Source organism: Anoplopoma fimbria, chromosome 11 (assembly GCF_027596085.1).
Source record: "Anoplopoma fimbria isolate UVic2021 breed Golden Eagle Sablefish chromosome 11, Afim_UVic_2022, whole genome shotgun sequence".
In the NCBI taxonomy this organism is placed as follows: domain Eukaryota; kingdom Metazoa; phylum Chordata; class Actinopteri; order Perciformes; family Anoplopomatidae; genus Anoplopoma; species Anoplopoma fimbria.
Genome location: NC_072459.1, coordinates 1,083 through 8,297, shown reverse-complemented (window position 1 = coordinate 8,297; position 7,215 = coordinate 1,083).

The window sequence follows — 7,215 nt, the reverse complement described above, 5'->3', positions numbered from 1 at the left end:
CATTAACAAATCCGTCTGGAAATACTTTACATGTATATTACATAAAAAAACAGAGCAGTTCTATAGCATGTGGGAAACTGGTATCTTGATTGTTCTTTGTATTCTCTGTGTATGAATCTGAGCTGGGGTTTTTTTTTTGGGGGGGGGGTTCTATTAATGGCTCCCTGTAGGAGCATCCAGTTCCAGACTCTGGTGCCTACAGGGCAGTGAGAGGAACAGCTCCTTCCTATCTCCAGGCCATGAAGCCCTACACCCCCCACCACTCCTCTCTGCTGCCTCGCTCAGAGGTCCCTGCGGCCGATCCACCCGGTCACAGCTTCTTCCTGTCCTGACCCCTCAGTGGAGGAATGAACTCCCCACTGACCTCAGGACAGCAGAGTCACTGCCCATCTTTAACCTCACCTCTTCAAGAAGTACTACCCTGAGCCTTCCTCGTAGCACTTATTGCATTCGTACTAGTTTGTTGCACTTATTGTATCATATTAGTTTGTTTCTGTACTTTTGCTCTGGTTTATGCTTTAAGATGCTTGTTTAAGAAAGGAGATGCACTGATGACTTCTGGTGACTAGTAGTTCTCTTGAATACCTATGTTGAATACACTTCCTGTAAGTCGCTTTGGATAAAAGCGTCTGCTAAATGACTGTAATGTAATGTAATTAATCATTTCTATTAATTGTTTGTCATCCAGAAATATTTTTTTTAAGAGATTTATCTGATATAAAATAGGGCTGTAAATACCCCTCTGGTTAATTTAGCAGCTTTTAAGTGTGAACAAAAAGCGTCTAAATGAGACGAATACATTTTTTTGTTATGTCATGTGACCGTCGTGGAGTTCCTTTATAGCCTTTTTACTTTACACTCAAAAAGATCAAGTGGTGTTCATTTGTAAAGATTATCTTGCTGAACAAATCCTGTAAGAATCATAAATGTTTGTTTGACAGAGATATTTTCTGTAATAACCCAGAATCCAATGGAAGAATCCCATTGGCTGTTGGTGGAGGGAAATGTGAAATGTAATGAATGAATGAAATGATGCAGCATTAATCAAATATTAACATGACTTCCTTTAATGTTCAACATTCATTACTTTAGACAATTATTGATTTGTGAGGTGTTTATTTTTTCTGTCTGAAGAAAATGCTTTTCTACAACAAACAAATACAAACTAATGCAAACTAAACTGTGCATTTGTCCTTTTTGTCTCCTGGTATTTCACTTTTACCCACCTACATCAGTATTAGAAGCTCAAAACGACTGATATAGTAGAAAAAGACAGAAAGTCTGTATACTGATGATGTCACCTGGCGCTACGCCACTAAGTCACATGACAATTTGTCCGTAGCTTTAAGGTCACAGTCATGGAGTTATGGGGATGCATAGCATAATGTGTTTTCATGTTTCTCATTCTTTCCCTCTCTTTGTTTAGATATAAAACATGCAAGTGTGTGTGTGTGTGTGTGTGTGTGTGTGTGTGTGTGTGTGTGTGTGTGTGTGTGTGTGTGTGTGTGTGTGTGTGTGTGTGTGTGTGTGGACATATTTATGTGACAGGGATGAAGTGATAAACAGGTATATTTATTTCAGAGTTATTTCAGAATCCAGGCTCTGGTGTAACGGGTGGTGTGTGGACCCAAGTGCAGTACGACCAGGAGACAGGGTAATGTTCTGGAGCTTTATTCAAAGCGGAACAAACAGCAGACAGACAGACAGGCAGGCAGGAGATAACTCACGGGGTATATTCCACTCTAGAGAGCGCTGATCCGTCAGCGGAGCAGGCAGACAAAAACCAAAAGGAGCGAAGGCTAATCTCGTGGTCGGGGACAGAAGGCTGAGTCAGTTAACCGGGGCAGAGGCAAGGCGGAGAAGTCCAAACAAGCGGGGTCGGCAACGGGAAATCAGTCCGGGGAATAACGCTGGAAGGTCTGGCATAATGCGGAGAATGATCTGGCAGTGAGTGTGTGTGAGACTGGGGTATTTATACTGAGGTGAGTAGTGCAGCAGAGTGAGCAGGTGAGAGGGATGGTGCTGATGAGGTGGGCGTGGGAGAGTGTGGTGAGAGAGTGGGGGCTGGGCTGTGAGCTGAGAGAAATAGACAGAGTGCAGGAAGAGTGAACAGGCGTGACTGCGACAGAACCCCCCTCAAGTGACGGCTCCAGAAGTCCCCAAAAAGGTCCAAAAGACAGAAAAAAAAAAGAAAAGGACAGGGTGGGTACTCGTCCGAGGCCACAGAGTCCTGATCTTCAGTAGGGTGGGTGGAGGGGGTCTGGAGGAAGGGTTCCTCGGGCCCGGACGACAAGGCGTCACTGTCTGACTCAGGAGCCTCTTGAGTGTCTCTGGCAGGGGTCTTTCTCCTGGAGGGCTGGTCCGGGTGCTGTCGATGGAAAGCAACAATGAGTCGAGGATCACAGATGTGACGAGCTGGAACCCACGACCTCTCCTCAGGACCGTATCACTCCCAGTCCACCAGGTATTGGATACCCCGACCCCAGGGACGAGAGCGAAGCAGGCGATGGATGGTGTAGACAGGTCCTCCTTCAATGAGGCGAGGAGGCGGTGGAGGAGGAGCCGCCGGCATCAAGGGGCTCTCCCTGACTGGTTTCACCCTGGAGACGTGGAACGTGGGATGGATGCGCATGGACCTGGGGAGCTTGAGCCTTACTGCCGCTGGGTTGATGACTTTCTCGACCTCAAAGGGGCCGCTGAACCTTGGCCCCAGCTTCTTGGATTTTACCCACAGTGGTAGGTCCCGGGTCGACAGCCACACCTTATCCCCCACTTGGTAGACGGGGGCTGGAGTGCGGTGTCGGTTGGCAGCATTCGAGTAGCAGTCGGCGGACCGAAGCAGGGCTGTTCTGGCTTTCGTCCAGGTCTAACGGCAGCGGCGGATGAAGGTCTGGACTGAGGGGCAGGAAACCTCCTTCTCCAGTGCGGGGAACAGAGGAGGTTGGAAGCCATAGGCGCACTGAAAAGGAGACAGGCCGGTGGCGGAGCTGGTCAGGGTGTTGTGTGTGTACTCCACCCACATCAGCTGGCGGGTCCAGGAGGCAGGATTCCCGGAGACCAGACATCGGAGGGCGGTCTCCATCTCCTGGTTCTTCCTCTCTGTTTGGCTGTTGGACTGTGGATGGAACCTAGAGGACAGGCTTACGGTGGCCCCCCAACAGTGTGCAGAACTCCCTCCAGAAGATGGAGGTGAACTGGGGACCCCGGTCAGAGACGACATCGACCGGAATCCCATGTAGGCGGAAGACGTGGCTGGAGATGAGTTCGGCTGTCTCTTTGGCAGACGGGAGTTTAGGCAGAGGGATGAAGTGGGCCATTTTGCTGAACCGGTCAACCACCGTCAGTGTTGCCTTCGGATGTGGGTAACCCGGTGATGAAGTCCAGGGAGATGTGTGACCAAGGACGATGGGGTACTGGAAGAGGACGCAGGAGACCAGCCGGAGCTTGGTGAGAGGGTTTGTGCTGGTTGCAGATCGGGCAGGCGTTGACGAACTCTCTGGTGTCCTCGGGGAGTGAGGACCACCAGAACGCTGTCGCAGGACGTCTTGGGTTCGCTGGATGCCCGGATGGCAGGTAAGTTTAGAGGAGTGGGCCCATTGGAGAAGGTCGGACCGAAGAGCTTGAGGGACGAACAGGCGGTTCTGAGGACAGGCGCTGGGACCGGGTTGATCCTCAGTTGCAGCTCTCACGGATTCCTCAATCTCCCAGGTGAGGACTGCGACTTGGCAGGAGTCCGGAAGGATGTAGAGATGACCCAGAGTAGGTTCCTTCACCTCCTGGAACTGGCGGGAGAGAGCGTCAGGCTTGATGTTGCGGGAACCGGGACAATAAGAAAGGGTAAAGTGGAACCTCGTAAAGAAGAGGGACCACCTGGCCTGTCGGGAGTTGACCCTTTTGGCGGTGCGGATGTACTCCAGGTTTTTATGGTCAGTCCATACCAGGAATGGTAGCTTGGTCCCCTCCAGCCAATGGCGCCACTCCTCCAGGGCTAGCTTTACCGCTAGTAATTCCTGGATCCCAATGTCATAGTTTCTCTCGGTAGGGGAAAGCCTTGTCTGGGAACCCTCGGGTAGGAGTAACTTGGCGTGGAAAAGGGGTCTCTGGCAGAAGGAGTTTCGGGAAACGGCTCGGCTCACCAGTACCTCCTTAACTACTGTGAGCCCAAGCTTTTACCGGGCAGTTGGAGACCAAATGGCCAGCCTGGCCACAGTACATGCAGAGGTTGTTCTGTCGGCGTCGATCACACTCCTCAGTGGAGAGTCTGGTGTGTCCCACTTGCATGGGCTCGGTCTCTCGATGAGGCGGAATGGTCAGCGGATGATGCTGGGTTGTGGCGTGCATAACGTTGGGGAATCGATCATGGCTGGAACGATCGTGGCTGGAACGACCCTGGCGTCTCACCAACCGCCGGGCCTGGATGTGGCGGTCTAGTCGAGAGGTCACCTCGATCAGACTGTCCAAAGAGGTGGGCAGCTCGAAGGAGATAAGTTCATCCTTGATGTAGACCGCCAAGCCGAGCATGTAAGCGTCGCACTGAGCGGCCAAATTCCACGAGCTTAGCCGCGCCTTGGTTCGGAAGTCTATGGCATAGTCTGTGACAGTTTGATTACCTTGCTGGAGCCTCAACAATCCACCGGTGGCGTCCGGTCCCAAGGAAACCACTCCGAAAACCTTGCGTAATTCCTCGGAATTTGTGTGCACACCTGATTTCTGTTTGTGGTGATGGTTTGTGGGTATTTAAGCCCAGATGGTGCCAGTTAATACCTGAGCCTTTCCAGCGTTTCGTAAATCTTCTTTCTCTGTCTGCCTGTGATCTTTGACCTTTGCCTGGTTTTGACCTGCCCTGTTTGGATTCTGTGTTTTGGATACCTTTGCCTTGGACTCTGTTCTGACTTTTGGATTTTTGACCTCTGCCTGCCTATTGACTACGAGACTGTTTTTGCCCTTTGGATTGTTGCTTGAGAACTTTATTAAATCTACTCTGAACCAAGAGCTGTGTGTCTGCTAGTGGGTCCTTTGCTACTGAATCCCTAACACTTGTTTCCAGTCTCTATGCTAAGCTAGGCTAACCAGCTGCAATGTTATATTTACTATACAGAATATACAGTGGTATCAATCTGAACCTCCAACTCTTTACAACAGGGTGAAAAAGCGTGTCCAAAATGTTCTTTAATTACCTGTTCTGTGGTTCTGGTCTTCTGAAATCCTGTACTTTTACCTCTTAAACTATCTGCACAACATGATGATGGATTGTCTAGTATTGTGGGGATTTCTTCATTTTATCTTTTTATGAACTTAACTGAAGAGTTCTTTCTGTCATTGCTGAGCAGGTAAACCTGTGGAATTCTACTCTACTAAATGTACTTGAGCTCAGCCCCCTGATTTGTTGCTTTCAGACACAATTTAGCTTGTGACTGGCCAGCTCCCAGCCAGAAAACAGGTGATGTGTATTTCAGGGGAGGGAACCAGAAGCAGGCTAAGATATAAAATGATGAGATGGAAATGTAAACAGTCAGAACAAGACATCGACAGAGACAAGACTTCAAAAATGGATTGCAATTCCGAGGGACAATTTGGAAGTCACCTTCTGAAGAATGGTAAGTAGCCTATATTTATTCTATAGTACACAGCTCATTCTTTGCTAAACCTCTATTCTGGGTCAATGTGAACTTATTTTGATAGAATCTTCTTAGAATCTTTTAGTTTTCATTTTTTTTAAAAAGATGTGCATTTTAGAGATAATATCTGAGTGAAAGATAAGTTTCTAGATCAGAGTGAGGTTTGGATTTCACTTGTTTAGGGACAAATTTGTCACAAACAGGACTTTTGGATTGCATATTGCTACTAAATACAAATAATAAAGTGTTTAATAATGACAGTTTCCTTAAGTTATGGTTCTAGATACAGACAGGTTTAATGACAAATAGCAGCCAAAGCAAATGTTTACTGGTAACAACTTGGTTTAGTGTGAACATTGACATTATTCATGGACAGAGGTGATGTTATACAAATGGTTTGTTTCTGAATGTGATGAATTCATTGTAGTTTGTAAGTTTAGTAGGAGAGGCATCTTAGTTGACATCCTGAAGAGGTTCAGGTATTTTAGCCCAAATGTTATGACTGAATGTGAAGATGGGGGCATTTTTACTTTTGATAGCTGCAAGCAAACAGTCAACCATGAGGAATGTTAGAAGTGATCAGGTGTTGCCTGCTTTACTTTAGTACAGTACAAATAAAATGAATTTCTTGTTTTGGATTCTATTCATCAACAAAGCAATTATATATTTGATATTTATCTAGTTCAAAATGTTTCCATTAAAACATACTACAGTGAACTGAAGTAGAATGTAGGAGCTTTTTGTCTCTAAGGTCAATATTATATGTTTCATATTGTGTTACAAATTCATAGGCTCCTCTCAGTAGATCTAATCTATCCTGCAAGTACATTTGTATGATGAAGTTAAACTGTCCATAGATTTACCAAAAAAAACACAGAATCAATTCAAGAGATAAAATTAAGAAGGCCTCATGGAGTTTTAGAAAATAAATGACCATCATCCTATAAGAAGGTGACATAGAAGTGTATGTCACCTTGATGTCACACGTAGCTCTATTCAATAAAAAATTCTATAAGGCGAACAAATGATTACTTTATCATGATGTTCACATGTAATCTTGTAGTTTTTGGTGAGAAACTCGTTAAAGTTGAAGATGTTTTCACAGTAATATGAAGTACATATTAGAGAGAAAATGATGATTTGTTTAACTTCCTTACAAAAATCATAATGCAAAACAATATTTAAGTGCATGGGAGTTATTGATTTACTTTAGTTTATTACTTTGGTATTGCATTGCAATGTAAATTGTTGTGACAGCCTGCATGAGTTAGTTAGTTTAATATAATCACTGTTCAAATGTTGGTGGGACGTCCCCTTTACTGGCCAATATAACCTCACACTCCATAGCAGATGGCTGCAGGCCAAACACATCCGGGTTGTCCACAGACACTTTCAGGGGGAGTGGCTTAGCTCAAAAATCTGGAAATCCCCCTAATAATTTACTCATGAATACATGTACATATACATGCTGCTTAAAATTTGCAGTTGGGTAATTTATTCATTTGTATTGTATGTGTCTTTACACACTTTTAAAAACAAACTAAAACACAACCCTGTCGGAATCAGACAAATATAATCGAGCAGCAACCTGAAGCTT